Consider the following 20,099-nt stretch of genomic DNA (forward strand, 5'->3'; position numbering starts at 1 on the left):
AAGAAGTGTTTTCCCTGAGTATGCACCGTTGCGAAAGTTCTTCGTGCTGAGACACCACGTGATGATCGGGTGTGATAGGCTCTACGTTCAAATGCAATAGGTGCAAAACAGTTGCACACGCGGAATACTCAGGTTATACTTGACGAGCCAAGCATATACAGATATGGCTTCGGAACACGGAGACCGAAAGGTCGAGCGTGAATCATATAGTAGATATGATCAATATAGTGATGTTCATCAATGAAACTACTCCATCTCACGTGATGATCGGACATGGTTTAGTTGATTTGGATCACGTAATCACTTAGAGGATTAGAGGGATGTCTATCTAAGTGGGAGTTCTTTAAGTAAATTAATTGAACCTAAATTTATCATGAAACTTAGTACCTGATAGTATCTTGCTTGTTTATGCTTGATTGTAGATAGATGGCTCGTGCTGTTGTTTCGTTGAATTTTAATGCGTTCCTTGAGAAAGCAAAGTTGAAAGATGATGGTAGCAATTACACGGACTGGGTCCGTAACTTGAGGATTATCCTCATTGCTGCACAGAAGAATTATGTCCTGAAAGCACCGCTGGGTGCCAGGCCTGCTGCTGGAGCAACACCAGATGTTATGAACATCTGGCAGAGCAAAGCTGATGACTACTCAGTAGTTCAGTGTGCCGTGCTTTCCGGCTTAGAATCGGGACTTCAACGACGTTTTGAACGTCATGGAGCATATGAGATGTTTCAAGAGTTGAAGTTAATATTTTAAGCAAATGCCCGGATTGAGAGATATGAAGTCTCCAATAAGTTCTATAGCTGCAAAATGGAGGAGAACAGTTCTGTCAGTGAGCATATACTCAAAATGTCTGGGTATAATAATCACTTGATTCAATTGGGAGTTAATCTTCCAGATGATTGCGTCATTGATAGAATTCTCCAATCACTGCCACCAAGCTACAAGAGCTTCATGATGAACTATAATATGCAAGGGATGAATAAGACTATTCCCGAGCTCTTCGCAATGATGAAAGCTGCGGAGGTAGAAATCAAAAAGGAGCATCAAGTGTTGATGGTCAACAAGACCACTAGTTTCAAGAAAAGGGGCAAAGGGAAGAAGAAGGGGAACTTCAAAAAGAACGGCAAGCAAGTTGCTGCTCAAGAGAAGAAACCCAAACCTGGACCTAAGCCTGAAACTGAGTGCTTCTACTGCAAGCAGACTGGTCACTGGAAGCGGAACTGCCCCAAGTATTTGGCGGATAAGAAGGATGGCAAGGTGAACAAAGGTATATGTGATATACATGTTATTGATGTGTACCTTACTAATGCTCGCGGTAGCACCTGGGTATTTGATACTGCTTCTGTTGCTAATATTTGCAACTCGAAACAGGGACTACGGATTAAGCGAAGATTGGCTAAGGACGAGGTGACGATGCGCGTGGGAAACGTTTCCAAAGTCGATGTGATCGCAGTCGGCACGCTACCTCTACATCTACCTTCGGGATTAATATTAGACCTAAATAATTGTTATTTGGTGCCAGCGTTAAGCATGAACATTATATCTGGATCTTGTTTGATGCAAGACGGTTATTCATTTAAATCTGAGAATAATGGTTGTTCTATTTATATGAGTAATATCTTTTATGGTCATGCACCCTTAAAGAGTGGTCTATTTTTGTTGAATCTCAATAGTAGTGACACACATATTGATACTGTTGAAGCCAAAAGATGCAGAGTTGATAATGATAGTGCAACTTATTTGTGGCACTGTCGTTTAGGTCATATCGGTGTAAAGCGCATGAAGAAACTCCATACTGATGGACTTTTGGAACCACTTGATTATGAATCACTTGGTACTTGCGAACCGTGCCTCATGGGCAAGATGACTAAAACACCGTTCTTCGGTACTATGAAGAGAGCAACAGATTTGTTGGAAATCATACATACAGATGTATGTGGTCCGATGAATATTGAAGCTCGTGGCGGATATCGTTATTTTCTCACCTTCACAGATGACTTAAGCAGATATGGGTATATCTACTTAATGCAACATAAGTCTGAAACGTTTGAAAAGTTCAAAGAATTTCAGAGTGAAGTTGAAAATCATCGTAACAAGAAAATAAAGTTTCTATGATCTGATCGTGGAGGAGAATATTTGAGTTACGAGTTTGGTGTACATTTGAAAAATTGTGGAATAGTTTCGCAACTCACGCCACCCGGAACACCACAGCGTAATGGTGTGTCCGAGCATCGTAATCGTACTTTACTAGATATGGTGCGATCTATGATGTCTCTTATTGATTTACCGCTATCGTTTTGGGGATACGCTCTAGAGACGGCTGCATTCACGTTAAATAGGGCACCATCAAAATCCGTTGAGACGACACCTTATGAACTGTGGTTTGGCAAGAAACCAAAGTTGTCGTTTCTGAAAGTTTGGGGCTATGATGCTTATGTGAAAAAGCTTCAACCTGATAAGCTCGAACCCAAATTGGAGAAATGTGTCTTCATAGGATATCTAAAGGAGACTATTGGATACACCTTCTATCACAAATCCGAAGGCAAGACTTTTGTTGCTAAGTTCGGAAACTTTTTGGAGAAGGAGTTTCTCTCGAAAGAAGTGAGAGGGAGGAAAGTAGAACTTGACGAGGTAACTGTACCTGCTCCCTTATTGGAAAGTAGTGCATCACAGAAAACTGTTTCTGTGACACCTACACCAGTTAGTGAGGAAGCTAATGATGATGATCATGAAACTTCAGAACAAGATACTACTGAACCTCGTAGATCAACCAGAGTAAGATCCGCACCAGAGTGGTACGGTAATCCTGTTCTGGAAGTCATGCTACTAGATCATGATGAACCTACGAACTATGAAGAAGCGATGGTGAGCCCAGATTCCGCAAAATGGTTTGAAGCCATGAAATCTAAGATGGGATCCATGTATGAGAACAAAGTATGGACTTTGGTTGACTTGCCCGATGATCGGCAAGCAATTGAGAATAAATGGATCTTCAAGAAGAAGACTGACGCTGACGGTAATATTACTGTCTACAAAGCTCGACTTGTCGCGAAAGGTTTTCGGCAAGTTCAAGGGATTGACTACGATGAGACCTTCTCACCCATAGCGATGCTTAAGTCTGTTCGAATCATGTTAGCAATTGCCGCATTTTATGATTATGAAATTTGGCAGATGGATGTCAAAACTGCATTCCTGAATGGATTTCTGGAAGAAGAGTTGTATATGATGCAACCAGAAGGTTTTGTCGATCCAAAGGGAGCTAACAAAGTGTGCAAGCTCCAGCGATCCATTTATGGACTGGTGCAAGCCTCTCGGAGTTGGAATAAACGCTTTAATAGTGTGATCAAAGCATTTGGTTTTATACAGACTTTTGGAGAAGCTTGTATTTACAAGAAAGTGAGTGGGAGCTCTGTAGCATTTCTGATATTATATGTGGATGACATATTACTAATTGGAAATGATATAGAATTTTTGGATAGCATAAAGGGATACTTGAATAAGAGTTTTTCGATGAAAGACCTCGGTGAAGCTGCTTACATATTAGGCATTAAGATCTATAGAGATAGATCAAGACGCTTAATTGGACTTTCACAAAGCACATACCTTGACAAAGTTTTGAAGAAGTTCAAAATGGATCAAGCAAAGAAAGGGTTCTTGCTTGTGTTACAAGGTGTGAAGTTGAGTAAGACTCAATGCTCGACCACTGCAGAAGATAGAGAGAAAATGAAAGATGTTCCCTATGCTTCAGCCATAGGCTCTATCATGTATGCAATGTTGTGTACCAGACCTGACGTGTGCCTTGCTATAAGTCTAGCAGGGAGGTACCAAAGTGATCCAGGAGTGGATCACTGGACAGCGGTCAAGAACATCCTGAAATACCTGAAAAGGACTAAGGATATGTTTCTCATATATGGAGGTGACAAAGAGCTCATCGTAAAAGGTTACGTTGATGCAAGCTTTGACACTGATCCGGACGATTCTAAATCGCAAACCGGACACGTGTTTACATTAAACGGTGGAGCTGTCAGTTGGCGCAGTTCTAAACAAAGCGTTGTAGCGGGATCTACATGTGAAGCGGAGTACATAGCTGCTTCGGAAGCAGCGAATGAAGGAGTCTGGATGAAGGAGTTCATATCCGATCTAGGTGTCATACCTAGTGCATCGGGTCCAATGAAAATCTTTTGTGACAATACTGGTGCAATTGCCTTGGCAAAGGAATCCAGATTTCACAAGAGAACCAAGCACATCAAGAGACGCTTCAATTCCATCCGGGATCTAGTCCAGGTGGGAGACATAGAGATTTGCAAGATACATACGGATCTGAATGTTGCAGACCCGTTGACTAAGCCTCTTCCACGAGCAAAACATGATCAGCACCAAGGCTCCATGGGTGTTAGAATCATTACTGTGTAATCTAGATTATTGACTCTAGTGCAAGTGAGAGACTGAAAGAAATATGCCCTAGAGGCAATAATAAAGTTATTATTTATTTCCTTATATCATGATAAATGTTTATTATTCATGCTAGAATTGTATTAACCGGAAACATAATACATGTGTGAATACATAGACAAACAGAGTGTCACTAGTATGCCTCTACTTGACTAGCTCGTTAATCAAAGATGGTTATGTTTCCTAACCATGAACAAGGAGTTGTTATTTGATTAACGGGATCACATCATTAGGTGAATGATCTGATTGACATGACCCATTCCATTAGCTTAGCACCCGATCGTTTAGTATGTTGCTATTGCTTTCTTCATGACTTATACATGTTCCTATGACTATGAGATTATGCATCTCCCGTTTGCCGGAGGAACACTTTGTGTGCTACCAAACGTCACAACGTAAATGGGTGATTATAAAGGTGCTCTACAGGTGTCTCCAAAGGTACATGTTGGGTTGGCGTCCCGGATGTACCGAAATTAGTTCGAAGTCCCGGATGTGATCACGGACATGACGAGGAGTCTCTAAATGGTCGAGACATAAAGATTGATATATTAGACGGCTATATTCGGACACCGGAAGTGTTCCAGATGATTTCGGAGAAAACCGGAGAGCCGGAGGGTTACCGGAACCCCCCGGGAGAAGTAATGGGCCATATGGGCCTTAGTGGAGAGAGAGAGGGGCAGCCAGAGATGGGCTGCGCGCCTCCTCCCCCCTGGTCCGAATTGGAATAGGAGAGGGGGGCGGCGCCCCCCCCCCCTTCCCTCTCCCTCCCCACTTCTTTCCCCCTCCTAGTAGGAGTCCTACTCCTACTAGGAGGAGGACTCCTTGGCGCGCCATAGAAGGGCCGGCCGGCCTCCTCCCCTTGATCCTTTATATAAGGGGGCAGGGGGCACCCCTTGACACACAAGTTGATCCACGTGATCATATTCTTAGCCGTGTGCGGTGCCCCCTTCCACCATAATCCTCGATAATATTGTAGCGGTGCTTAGGCGAAGCCCTGCGACAGTAGAACATCAAGATTGTCACCACGCCGTCGTGCTGATGGAACTCTTCCCCGACACTTTGCTGGATCGGAGTCCGGGGATCGTCATCGAGCTGAACGTGTGCTAAAACTCGGAGGTGCTGTAGTTTCGGTGCTTGATCGGTCGGGCCATGAAGATGTACAACTACATCAACCACGTTGTGCTAACGCTTCCGTTGTCGATCTACAAGGGTACGTAGATCACACTCCCCCCTCTCGTTGCTATGCATCACCATGATCTTGCGTGTGCGTAGGAATTTTTTTGAAATTACTACGAAACCCAACATTCTCTGTCGTGGGCTAAAAGCTATATATGTTTGCCTCGATGAATTTTCGAAATAAAATACAGTATGCCTTTATTTACCATGGATTGACGGAGTTCACGTGTGTTTTCATTGGTTTTTTAAATGATTTCTTAAGGGGCCTTCTATGATTTCCCACTATATGATTTATTTGGGCATGAGGGTGGCTCTTTTGAGTGAATGTTTGGAATAAGCAGTAAGTTGAAAGGTGCCGGAAATAACTCTATCCTGGCAAGATGTGAGTCTCCGTTGTCCAGTCACTATACACCAATGAGGTGGTGTTGGAAACTATGAAATTGGCTTTCTCTTAATTTTCTTATTATAGATGTGTATTTAATTTGGATCCTCGATGATGTCTATATGTAATATGTATATCTAGAAGTAGTGTTTTTTTGTGTGTATTATGATCCCTCGTTAGAACAAAAATAGTATACATTTACTATTTTGGACCATAATTCATTGAGTGAAATTGCAAGCATTTGCAACTTTTCACCAGTTATAATTTCAAAGAGGGTTTTATACAGGCTCTATTTTCATTTGATCTGTCCATGGCATCCTTGCATTAATATTATGACATTGTTTATTCATGTTCAGATATTCTATTCAGTGTAATGCTACATGTATGTGCTTATTAGGTCATCCTACTATTTGTAATAAAATCCGCGTTGCATTATCTTTCCATCTAATCTCTCTACTTACTCACTACTAACATCGCTTCTAACTGGCTTCTTGCGCCATTGGCGCAACCGGGTCATCTAGTATAAATAACAGAGGGTAAAAGTAGGGTACAAAAGGTTGTGCCTTCTAGTTTCATCCATCTCATGATCATCAAAAGGAATCCACTAACAAGGTTGATCAAGTCTTGTTAACGAACTCATTCCGAATAACATGGAACCGGAGAAATTTTGAATAGCACTATGTTACCTCAACGGGGATATGCACATCCCCAATAATAAGAATATCATATTTCTTCTTGACAATAGGAAGAGGAAATTAAAAACCTCCAAATATAATCGATGGAATTTTTTCAATAGAGTTGATACTATGAACTTGAGGTTGTTTCCTCGGAAAGTGTACCGTATGCTCATTGCCATTAACATGAAAAGTGACATTGCCTTTAGTGCAATCAATAACAGCCCCTGCAGTATTCAATAAGGGTCTTCCAAGAATAATAGACGTACTATCGTCCTCGGAAATATCAAGAACAACAAAGTCCGTTAAAATAGTAACATTTGCAACTACAACAGGCACATCCTCACAAATACCGACAGGTATAGCAGTTGATTTATCAGCCATTTGCAAAGATATTTCAGTAGGTGTTAACTTGTTCAAATCAAGTCTACGATATAAAGAGAGAGGCATAACACTAACACCGACTCCAAGATCACATAAAGCAGTTTTAACATAATTTCTTTTAATGGAGCATGGTATAGTGGGTACTCCTGGATCTCCAAGTTTCTTTGGTATTCCACCCTTAAAAGTATAATTAGCAAGCATGATGGAAATTTCAGCTTTCGGTATCTTTCTTTTGTAAGGATTGGAACCTAGTAATGATAATGACATAGAAATTGAACCTGTTGTTGATCTTGATAACCCACAATCAAAGAATCAGCTTTATGATAAGAAAGATTTTGTTGCTAGGAAACATGGTAAAGAAAAAGAACCATGGGTTCAGAAACCCATGCCTTTTCCTCCCAAGCCATCCAAGAAAAAAGATAATGAGGATTTTGAGTGCTTTGCTGAAATGATTAGACCTATCTTTTTGCGTATGCGATTAACTGATATGCTCAAAACCAATCCTTATGCTAAGTACATGAAAGATATTATTCATTACCAGATTGAGTTTCAGCATCAGAAATAGAAATATCATTTGGATTCTCAGGTGTTTCAACAATAGGATCACTAGAAGCAAGCAAAGTCTTATCATTTTTCTTTTTCTTATTTTTAGAAGAACTAGGTGCCTCTATATTATTTCTCTGAGAATCTTGCTCAATTCTCTTAGGATGGCCTTCAGGATACAAAGGTTCCTGAGTCATTTTACCAGTTCTAGTAGCCACTCTAACAGCATTATCATTATCTTTACTATTCAATTCATTGAGCAAATCATTTTGAGCTTTAAGTACTTGTTCTACTTGAGTGGTAACCATAGAAGCATGTTTACTAATAAGTTTAAGTTCACCTTTGACATTAGCCATACAATCACCCAAGTGTCCAAGCATATTTGAATTGTATTTTAATTGTCTACCAAAATAAGCATTAAAATCTTCTTGCTTAGCCATAAATTTATCAAACTCATTTAAGCATGGGCTAGCAATTTTAGTAAATGGGATTACAGCTTTATCATATCTATAGAGAGAATTTACCTTTACTACCTATGTTGGGTTATCAAGACCATGAATTTCTTCAATAGGAGAAGGATTTGGATTATATGTTTCTTCAATAGGCGGTAAATTAAGACCATGTATTTCTTCAATACACTAGTAGAAAAGAGGGCTTTGGTTCAGGCCGGGTCAGCCCATTAGTCCCGGTTCATTCCAGAACCGGGACCCATGGGGGCATTGGTCCCGGTTCGTGAGGCCAGGGGCCTGCCAGGCCTCGTGGGGGCATTGGTCCCGGTTCGTCTGGCCCCTTTGGTCCCGGTTGGTGGGACGAACCCGGACCAATGGGCCTCGCTCCTGGCCCACCACCATTGATCCCGGTTGGTGGCTTGAACCGGGACCACAGGCATATGATTCACACAAATTTCAAAGAATTTAAATTTTAACTACTTAAATTTGAAAACTAATGGCACTAACAGAAAGTTTATAATTTTTCTAAAACTAATGGCACTAACAGAAAGTTTATAATTTTTCTGACCTAAAAGCAAAAAGTACTAAAAAATAAAGCAAAAAATAAAAGAAAATAAATAATGCAAAAAACAAAACAAAAAAACTGGAAAAAAATATTTTTATAGTAAAATTAATCACAAACTTGTGATTCACACAAATATCAAAGAATTCAAATTTTAACTATTCAAATTTGAAAACTAATGGCACTAACAGAAAGTTTATAATTTTTGTGACCTAAAAGAAAAATAATTAAAAATAAACTTTAATACAATAAATAAAAATAAAAACAATAAGTATTTTGTTGTAAGTAGAAACAAAATAAAATAAATAAAGCAACAAAGAAAACAAAAAAAGTGCCACCTACTCGGCCCCCACGGCCTGAATACGACTAGAAACCCTTTCATGGGTCGGGATTCAGGCCCGCAGGCGGCCCAGTAGGCCCACAGGCACACAGCGTATGGTTAGGCCCGAAAGCCTACAATTGAGAGGAGCTCGAGAGGGTGGGCGTAGCAGCGCTTATAAGCCACTCTCGAGCTCTCTCAACTAGCGAGGTGGTACTAAACTTTTGACGCGGGGCAGCACAAGGCCTTTGGTCCCGGTTGGTACCACCAACCGGGACTAAAGGGGGCATTGGTCCCTGTTCGTGGCACCAACCGGGAACAATGCTCCTCGCCCCTGGCCCATGACCATTAGTCCCGGTTTGTGCCACAAACCGGGACTAAAGGGTTGGTCCTCGTTGCGGGCCGAGTTTAGTCCCACCTCACCAACCGAAGGGTGCTCACACCGGTTTATATGCCCTTCCCTCTGCCTTGTTGAGCTCCTCTCAAAGTGAAAATAGATTCCCTTATAGAGAAAAGTTTAACCTAAATTCAAAGTGAATTTCTCTGAAATTCATAGAAATTTACTATGAATTTAGGTTGAATTTTCTCTATAAGCGCATCTATGCTAATTTTTTAGTAAGTTAATCACAAACTTGTGATTCACACAAATTTCAAACAATTCAAATTTGAAAACTAATGGCACTAACAGAAATTTTATAATTTTTCTAAAACTAATGGCACTAACAGAAAGTTTATAATTTTGTTGACCTAAAAGCAAAAGAATTAAAAATTAAAGCAAAAAATAAAAGAAAATAAATAATACAAAAAACAAAACAAAAAACTGGAAAAAAAACTATTTTTATAGTAAAGTTAATCACAAACTTGTGATTCACACAAATTTCAAACAATTCAAATTTTAACTATTCAAATTTGAAAACTAATGGCACTAACAGAAAGTTTATAATTTTTCTAAAACTAATGGCACTAATAGAAAGTTTATAATTTTGCTGACCTAAAAGCAAAAAGAATTAAAAAACAAAAAACAAAAGAAAATAAATAATGCAAAAAACAAAATGAAAAAATGAAAAAAACTATTTTTATAGTAAAGTTAATCACAAACTTGTGATTCACACAAATTTCAAAGAATTCAAATTTTAACTATTCAAATCTGAAAACTAAATGGCACTAATAGAAAGTTTATAATTTTTCTGACCTAAAAGCAAAAGGAATTAAAAAATAAAGCAAGAAACAAAAGAAAATAAATAATGCAAAAAACAAAACAAAAAAACTGGAAAAAAATAAAAATAGCAACATTAAGTATTTTGTTGTAAGTAGAAACAAAATAAAATAAATAAAGCAACAAAGTAAACAAAAAAACAAAAAAAACAAAAAAAGTGCCACCTACTGGGCCCCCACGGCCTGAATGCGTATAGAAACCCTAGCATGGGCCAGGATTCAGGCCCGCAGGAGGCCCAGTAGGCCCACAGGCAGATAAAGTGACTTTAGGCCCGTAAGCCTGCATTTGAGAGGAGCTCGAAGTGGTCAGCGCAGCAGCGCTTATAAACCACTGTCGAAGCCTCTCGGCTAGCGAGGTGGGACTAAACATCCCACCGCACCGCGCCAGTTCCAGCACAAGGCCTTTGGTCCCGGTTGGTGCCACCAACCGGGACTAAAGGGGTGTATTGGTACCGGTTCGTGGCATCAACCAGGACCAATGCCACCCTTTAGTCCCGGTTGGTGCCACCAACCGAGACTAAAGGGGGGCATTGGTCCCGGTTGATGCCATGAACCGGGAGCAAAACCTTTTCTATATAACCAAACACTTAGGAAATTTCCCCCACCCGCCATTCTTCTCTCCAATGCCGCCAGGCTGCTGCTCTGCTCCTCGACGCCGGCCCCTGCCCTGACGTCGCCGTCGCCTCCCCTAGCCGCCCGAGGTCGCCGTCGCCCGTGCCCTCGCCCGACGCCGTCGCTGATCGCCACCCTGCCCCGACGCGCGTCACGCGCCCCGGCCCGCGCACCCCCGTCGTCACCGTCGCCGTCGCCCTGCCCCGCCCCCTTCCTCGCCGGCCGTTGCCCCTGCCCCGTCGCTGTCCTCGCCGCCGAACACACGCCCCCTGCCCCGTCGCCGTCCTCGCCGCTGAACCCGCGCCCTGCCCCTCCCTTAGTCCGGCCGGCGCCGCCCCTCCCCTGTTCCTTTTTTTCATATATTATATGCTTGTTTTTTTTCAGATTATATATATATATATATGTATATATGTGAGTATATGTATCGTGTATGTTGCTTCTTTTCAGATTTTTTTCATATATATGATGATTTGTATTTTGCTTTTTTATAAAAATATATATATGTTTGTATGTTCTGTGTGTATATATGTTCATATATGCAAAAAAGTTAGATTTATATATTTAGAAAAGGATTATCTATATATGTTCTCTGATTTAGTACATTTTAGGTTAGTTTCATTTTTAGAAAAGTTTTATATATTTAGGAGAGGAAAAAAGAAAATAAGAAGAGGAAAAAGGAGAAGAAGAGGAGAGGAAGAAAAGGAAGAGGAGAAGAAGAGGAGAGGAAGAAAAGGAAGAGGAGAAGAAGAAAGGAATAGAGAGGAGAAGAAGAAACAATGTTTCTTATTCTCCTCTCTATTCCTTTCTTCTTCTCCTCTTTTTTTTTCTTCGGTCTTCTCCTTTATTCCTTTCTTCTTCTCCTCTTTTTATTTCTTCTTCGTCTTCTTATTTTTTATCGGGTCTGTCGTCATCGATATACCCCGTGTCCCGATAACTTCAACACGAGGGGGGGTTCGACCTACCCGCTCCCCGATAATATTATTTTCCCATGTATGTATGAAAAAGTTACATTTTTAGAAAAGTTTTATATATCTAGCTAGGAAAGGAAGAAGAAGAAAAAGAATGAGAGGAAAAAGGAAAATAAGAAGAGGATGAAAGGAGAAGAAGAGGAGAGGAAGGAGAGGAGAAATAAATAAGAAGAAGAAAAAAGAAGAAAAAGAAGAGGAGAAGAAGAAAGGAATAGAGGAGAAGAAGAAGAGAAAATAGAACATTCTATTTTCTCTTCTTCTCCTCTATTTCTTTCTTCTTCTTCTCCTCTTTTTTTTTTCTTTTTTTTCTTCAATCTTCTCCTCTATTAATATCTTCTTCTCCTCTTTTTATTTCTTCTTCGTCTTCTTATTTTTTTATCGGATATGTCGTTGTCAATATACCCCGTGTCCCAATAACTTCAACACGAGGGGGGGTTCGACCTACCCCCTCCCCGATAACATTATTTTCCCATATATGTATGTCGTCGTTGTCGATATAACCCCCTCCCGGATAACTTCAACCGTGATAACTTATACCACGGGAGCACCCCTCGGCCCTCTCGCTCGACCAAAACTCTCGAGGACACCCAAATCCTAGAAAAAACGATGTCGGTCTCCTACCCCCTCCCGCCGCGCCCCTACCCTTGAAGCGTTGTCGAGGCCACCCCAAACCCGGAATAAGCTAGGTCTACGTTTGCCACTAATATATCCACATCATGTCATGTTTGTGTAATAATTGACATGTTGTAATATTTGCAGAAACAATGGAGTTCGGACGAGACGAGGAACAAGAACAGGTGTTGGGGGACATAATCTTAGCCGGAGGTGATGTCATGTCGTACCGTAATGACAATGATGATATGGAAGCAGAATAGGGTGAAGAAGAAGCAGGCTACGGTGATCGAAGAGTGGAGGAGGGAAGACATGATTATGATGGCTCCGGTGACCCAATGCTGGTGCAAGACGGAGCCCATGGTGATGGCTCCGGTGACCGAACAGAGTCCGGCCAGGTAAATATATTAGTTAAGCCTGTGATGACTAGCTAATTGATGCATTCATTGTTTTGGTATGTACACATATTAATTAACTCTCGTCTAATTCTTATTTTTCCTAGCCCTCCGGAGCGAGCACAACTTCGGTAAAGAGACGAGGCCTGAAGAAAAAGTTGTGCTCGGGTGAAAGGTTTGAGATCACAGAAATCACGCGCGATGGCATGCTGATTGAACCCATCCGGACAAAGGAAGCATTTGCTGCTCAATGCGGGGTTCTTGTTAGGGACAAGATCCCGATCAGCATCCAGCAATGGTGTAAGCCTAAGAACGAAGACCCTGAGGTGTCTTATGTCAATGATATGCAGAAAGATGATCTTTGGACTGAGCTGAAGGGAAATTTCACCCTACCGCCAGAGGAGGATCTGGAGAAGCCAGTTAAAGAGCAATTAATCAAGTCTCATACTCTTAAGAAGATGGCAGACCTATTCAGGAGGTGGAAGAATGAGCTAAAAACATTTGTCGACAAAGAAGAGACACCATAATTCATCGGCAGATATGAGAATATCAGAGATCACTGGCCCGCATTTATGGCCTACAAGACATCGGAAAAGAGTAAGAAGATGTCGGCGACAAACAAGAAAAATACTGCAAAGAAGAAGCTTCACCATCGCACGGGGTCAGGTGGCTACCTCAAAGCCCGGCCTAAGTGGGACAAGGCTGAGAATGATCTGCTTGATAAAGGGATTGAACCAGTGACAATGAATTGGCCAGACCGTTGCCGGACTTGGTTCTTCGAGGCTGGCGGAACCTTGGACCTTGTATCAGGGAAATGCGTTTGGACGGATGAGCAATTGAACATACCAGTCAAGAAGCTAAAGCACTATATCGATGCAGCGCAGCAAGGGACGTTCATTCTAGACAGAGAGAACGACGAGCTCACAATGGCCCTCGGGGAATCCTGAGCACCCTGGACGGACACGAGGCACGCCAGGCTCCGTTCCGTGGAATGCTGGTTTTCTGGACGCAGGCGGTTACAAATGCCAGGAGAGGAGGAAAAAAGTGGAGCATGCCCAAATTCAGACGCTGCACGAAAGGGCTCAAGCGCTAGAGGAACGAGAAGTACCTCGCACGAAGCGACCTGCCGAAACTACCCCCGAAGCTACCCCGCCATCTCAGCGGAGAAGCAGCTGTTGGGGAACATAGAAGAAATTCAAAATTTTCTACGCATCACCAAGATCAATCTATGGAGTAATCTAGCAACGAGGGAAGGAGAGTGCATCTACATACCCTTGTAGATCGCTAAGCGGAAGCGTTCAAGTGAACGGGGTTGATGGAGTCGTACTCGTCGTGATCCAAATCACCAATGATCCTAGTGCCGAACGGACGGCACCTCCGTGTTCAACACACGTACAGCCCGGTGACATCTCCTACGCCTTGATCCAGCAAGGGGAGAAGGAGAGGTTGGGGAAGACTCCATCCAGCAGCAGCACGACGGCGTGGTGGTGGAGGAGCGCGGTACTCCAGCAGGGCTTCGCCAAGCACCGCAAGAGACGAGGAGGGAGAGGGGTAGGGCTGCGCCAAGAAGGAGATGTTCTCATGTGTATGGCAGCCCAAAACCCCACTATATATAGGGGAAAGGGAGGGGCTGCGCCCCCACCTAGGTTTCCATCCCTAGGGGTGGCGGCCAGCCCTAGATCCCATCTAGGGGGCGGCCAAGGGGGGAGAGAGGGGGGGCGCACCACTAGGTGGACTTTAGGCCCATCTGAGCCTAGGGTTTCCCCCTTTTCCCTTCTCTCTTTGCCTTGGGCCCTGGTGGGGGGCGTACCAGCCCACCTGGGGCTGGTCCCCTCTCACACTTGGCCCACGCAGCCCTCTGGGGTAGGTAGCCCCACCCGATGGTCCCGGTACGTTACCGATAGCACCCGAAACTTTTCCGGTGACCAAAACAGGACTTCCCATATATAAATCTTTACCTCCGGACCATTCCGGAACTCCTCGTGATGTCCAGGATCTCATCCGGGACTCCGAACAACATTCGGTAACCACGTATATCTATTCCCTATAACCCTAGCGTCATCGAACCTTAAGTGTGTAGACCCTACAGGTTTGGGAGTCATGCAGACATGGCTGAGACAACTCTCGGGTCAATAACCAACAGCGGGATCTGGATACCCATGTTGGCTCCCACATGTTCCACGATGATCTTATCGGATGAACCACGATGTCAAGGATTCAATCAATCCCGTATACAATTCCCTTTGTCCATCGGTATGATACTTGCCCGAGATTCGATCGTCGGTATCCCGATACCTTGTTCAATCTCGTTACCGGCAAGTCTCTTTACTCGTTCCGTAACACATCATCCCGTGATCAACTCCTTGGTCACATTGTGCACATTATGATGATGTCCTACCGAGTGGGCCCAGATATACCTCTCCGTTTACACGGAGTGACAAATCCTAGTCTCGATTCGTGCCAACCCAACAGACACTTTCGGAGATACCTGTAGTGTACCTTTATAGCCACCCAGTTACGTTGTGACGTTTGGCACACCCAAAGCACTCCTACGGTATCCGGGAGTTGCACAATCTCATGGTCTAAGGAAATGATACTTGACATTAGAAAAGCTTTAGCATACGAACTACACGATCTTTGTGCTAGGCTTAGGATTGGGTCTTGTCCATCACATCATTCTCCTAATGATGTGATCCCGTTATCAACGACATCCAATGTCCATGGTCAGGAAACCGTAACCATCTATTGATCAACGAGCTAGTCAACTAGAGGCTTACTAGGGACATGGTGTTGTCTATGTATCCACACATGTATCTGAGTTTCCTATCAATACAATTCTAGCATGGATAATAAACGATTATCATGAACAATGAAATATATAATAATAACTAATTTATTATTGCCTCTAGGGCATATTTCCAACAGTCTCCCACTTGCACTAGAGTCAATAATCTAGTTCACATCGCCATGTGATTAACACTCACAGGTCACATCGCCATGTGACCAACATCCAAGAGTCTACTAGACTCAATGATCTAGTTCACATCACTATGTGATAAACACTCAAAGAGTTCTGGGTTTGATCATGTTATGCTTGTGAGAGAGGTTGTAGTCAACGGGTCTTGCCATATTCAGATCCCTATGTATTTCGCAAAACTTTATATCGTAGATGCTGCTACCACGTTCCACTTGGAGCTATTCCAAATTGTTGCTCCATTATACGTATCCGGTATCTCTACTCAGAGCTATCCGGATAGGTGTTAAGCTTGCATCGACGTAACTCTTTACGTCGAACTCTTTATCACCTCCATAACCGAGAAACATTTCCTTATTCCTCTAAGGATAATTTTGACCGCTATCTGGTGATCTACTCCTAGATCACCTTTGTACCCTCTTGCCAGACATGTGGCAAGGCACACATCAGGTGCGGTACTCAGCATGGCATACCGTATAGAGCCTATGACAAAAGCATAGGGGACGACCTTCGTCCTTCCTCTTTCTTCTGCCGTGGTCAAGCTTTGAGTCTTACTCAACTTCACACCTTACAACTCAGGTAAGAACCCCTTCTTTGACTGATCTATTTTGAACTCCTTCAAAAACATGTCAAGGTGTGCGTTCTTTGAAAGTATCATCAGGCGTCTTGATCTATTTCTATAGATCTTGATGCCCAATATGTAAGCAGCTTTATCCAGGTCTTCCTTTGAAAATCACTCTTCAAACAACCGTTTATGCTTTCCAGAAATTCTACATTATTTCGGATCAACAATATGTCATCCACATATACTTATCAGAAATGTTGTAGTGCTCCCACTCACTTTCTTGTAAATACAAGTTTCTAGCAAACATTGTATAAACCTAAAAGCTTTGATCACTCCATCAAAACATATATTCCGATTCCGAGATGCTTGCTCTAGTCCATAGAAGGATTGCTGGAGCCAGCATACCTTTTAGCATCCTTAGGATCGTCAAAACCTTTTATTGTATCACATACAACTTTTCTTACGAAAACTGGTAAGAAAACTTGTTTTGACATCCATCTGTAAGATTTCATAATCGAAAAATACAGCTAATGCTAACATGATTCCGACGGACTTAAGCATCGCTACGGGTGAGAAATTCTCATCGTAGTCAACTCCTTGAACTTGTGAAAAGACTCTTTCCCACAAGTCGAGCTTCATAGACGGTAACATTACCGCCCACGTCCGTCTTCTTCTTAAAGATCCATTTATCTCAATGGCTTGCCGATCATCGGGCAAGTCCACCAAAGTCCATACTTTGTTCTGATATATGGATCCTATCTCGGATTTCATGGCTTCTAACCATTTGTCGGAATACGGGCCCACCATCGCTTCTCCATAGCTCGTAGGTTCATTGTTGTCTAACAACATGATATCTAAGACAGGATTACCGTACCACTTAGGAGTAGTACATATCCTTGTCGACCTACGAGGTTCGATAGCAACTTGATCCGAAGCTTCATGATCACTATCATTAACTTCCTATTCAACAGACGTAGGCGCCACAGAAAACATCTTTCTGTGTTGCATCACTCTCTGGTTGAAATAAAGGTTCGACAACCTCATCAAGTTCTATCTTCCTCCCACTCAATTCTTTCGAGAGAAACTCCTTCTCGAGAAAGGACCCGTTCTTAGCGACAAACAATTTGCCCTCGGATCTGAGATAGAAGGTATACCCAACTGTCACCTTTGGGTATCCTATGAAGATGTGTTTGTCCGCTTTGGGTTCGAGCTTCTCCGGCTGAAGCCTTAAGCATCGCAGCCCCAAACATTAAGAAACGACAACTTTGGTTTCTTGCCAAACCAATGTTCATACGACGTCGTCTCAACGGACTTAGATGGTGTCCTATCTAAAGTGAATGCAGCTGTCTCTAACGCATAACCTCAAAATGAATAGCGGTAGATTGGTAAGAGACATCATAGATCGCACCATATCTCATAAGGTTCGATTACGACGTCCGGACACACCATTACCTTGTGGTGTTCCAGGTGGCTTCAACTGCGAAACAATTCCACAATGTCTTAAGTGATTGCCAAACTCATAACTCAGAAATCCCCTTTTGATCAGATCGTAGGAACATGATCTTCTTGTTATGATGATTCTTAACTTCACTCTGAAATCGCTTGAACTTTTCAAACGTTTCAGACTTGTGCTTCATTAAGTAGATATACCTATATCTACCCAAATCGTCAGTGAAGATGAGAAAATAGCGATATCCACCGCACGCTTCAATTCTCATTGGATCACACGCATCAGCATGCATGATTTCCAACAAGTCACTTGCCCGTTTCATTGTACCTGAAAACGGGGTCTTAGTCATCCTGCCCATGAGGCATGGCTCGCATGTGTCAAGTGATTCAAAATCAAGTGACTCCAAACATCCATCGACATGGAGTTTCTTCATGCATCTTACGCCAATATGACCTAAGCGGCAGTGCCACGAGAAAGTGGTACTATCATTATTAACTCTACATCTTTTGGCGTGAACATGTGTATTACCACGACCGAGATTCAATGAACCATTCACATAGGGTGCATGACCATGAAAGGTATCATTCATGTAAACAGAATAACCATTATTCTCTAACTTAAATGAATGACCGTATTGCAATGAACATGATCTAATCATATTCATGCTCAACGTAGACACCTGATAACATTTATCTAGGTTCAATACTAATCCCGAAGGCAGATGGAGCGTGCGATGGTGATCTCATCAACTTTGGAAACACTTCCAACACACATCGTCACCTCGCCCTTAGCCAGTCTCCGTTTAGTCCGTAGCTTTTGCTTCAAGTCACCAATAATAGCAACTGAACCGGTATCCAATACCCAGGTGCTACCAGGAGTACTAGTGAGGTACACATTAATAACACGTATATACTTTGTTGAAGTTGCCAGCCTTCTTATCTACCATGCATTTGGGGTAATTCCGCTACCAGTGACCGTTCCCCTTACAATAGAAGCACTTAGTCTCGGGTTTGGGTTCAACCTTGGGTTCCTTCACTGGAGCGGCAACTGGTTTGCCATCCATGAAGTTTCCCTTCTAGCCCTTGCCCTTCTTGAAACCAGTGGTCTTGTTAAACCATCAACACTTGATGCTCCTTCTTGATTTCTACCTTTTGCGGTCTTAAGCACCGCGAACAGCTCCGGGATCAACTCCATCCCTTGCATGTCATAGTTCATCACGAAGATCTAGTATCTTACTGATAGTGGCTAGAGAACTCTATCAATCACTATCTTATCTGGAAGTTTAACTCCCACTTGATTTAAGTGATTGTAGCACCCAGACATTCTCAGCACATGCTCACTAGCTGAGCTATTCTCCTCCATCTTGTTGGCAAAAGAACTGGTCAGAGGTCTCACACCTCTCAACATGGGCATGAGCCTAAAATCTCAATTTCAGCTCTTGGAACATCTCATATGTCTTATGGCGTTCAAAAACGTCATTGGAATCCCGATTCTAAGCTGTAAAGTATGGTGCACTAAACTATCAAGTAGTCATCAGGATGTGTCTGTCAGGTGTTCACAACATCCACAGACGACGTTGTAGGGGTTTGCACATCGAGCGGTGCATCAAAGACGTAAGCCTTCTGTGTAGCAGTGAGGACACTCCTCGGACTACGGACCTAGTCCGCATCAGTGCTTACAATATCTTTCAACTTGGTCTTTCTCTAGGAACGTATTGAAACAGGGAGCTACAACGTGAGCTATTCATCTACAACATATTTGCAAAGACAATTTAGACTATGTTCATGATAATTGAGTTCATCTAATCAATTTTAATGAACTCCCACTCAGATAGACATCCCTCTAGTCATCTAAGTGAAACATGATCCGAGTCAACTAGGCCGTGTCCGATCATCACGTGAGACGGACTAGTCAACATCGGTGAACATCTTCATGTTGATCGTATCTTCTATACGACTCATGCTCGACCTTTCGGTCTTCCGTGTTCCGAGGCCATGTCTGTACATGCTAGGCTCGTCAAGTCAACCTAAGTGTATTGCGTGTGTAAATCTGGCTTACACCCGTTGTATTCGAACGTTAGAATCTATCACACCCGATCATCACGTGGTGCTTCGAAACAACGAACCTTCGCAACGGTGCACAGTTAGGGGGAACACTTTCTTGAAATTTTAGTGAGGGATCATCTTATTTAAGCTACCGTCGTTCTAAGCAAATAAGATGTAAAACATGATAAACATCACATGCAATCAAATAGTGACATGATATGGCCAATATCATTTTGCTCCTTTTGATCTCCATCTTCGGGGCTCCATGATCATCGTTGTCACCGGCATGACACCATGATCTCCATCATCATGATCTCCATCA

The sequence above is a fragment of the Triticum aestivum genome, chromosome 5A (assembly GCF_018294505.1).
Source record: "Triticum aestivum cultivar Chinese Spring chromosome 5A, IWGSC CS RefSeq v2.1, whole genome shotgun sequence".
NCBI lineage: Eukaryota > Viridiplantae > Streptophyta > Magnoliopsida > Poales > Poaceae > Triticum > Triticum aestivum.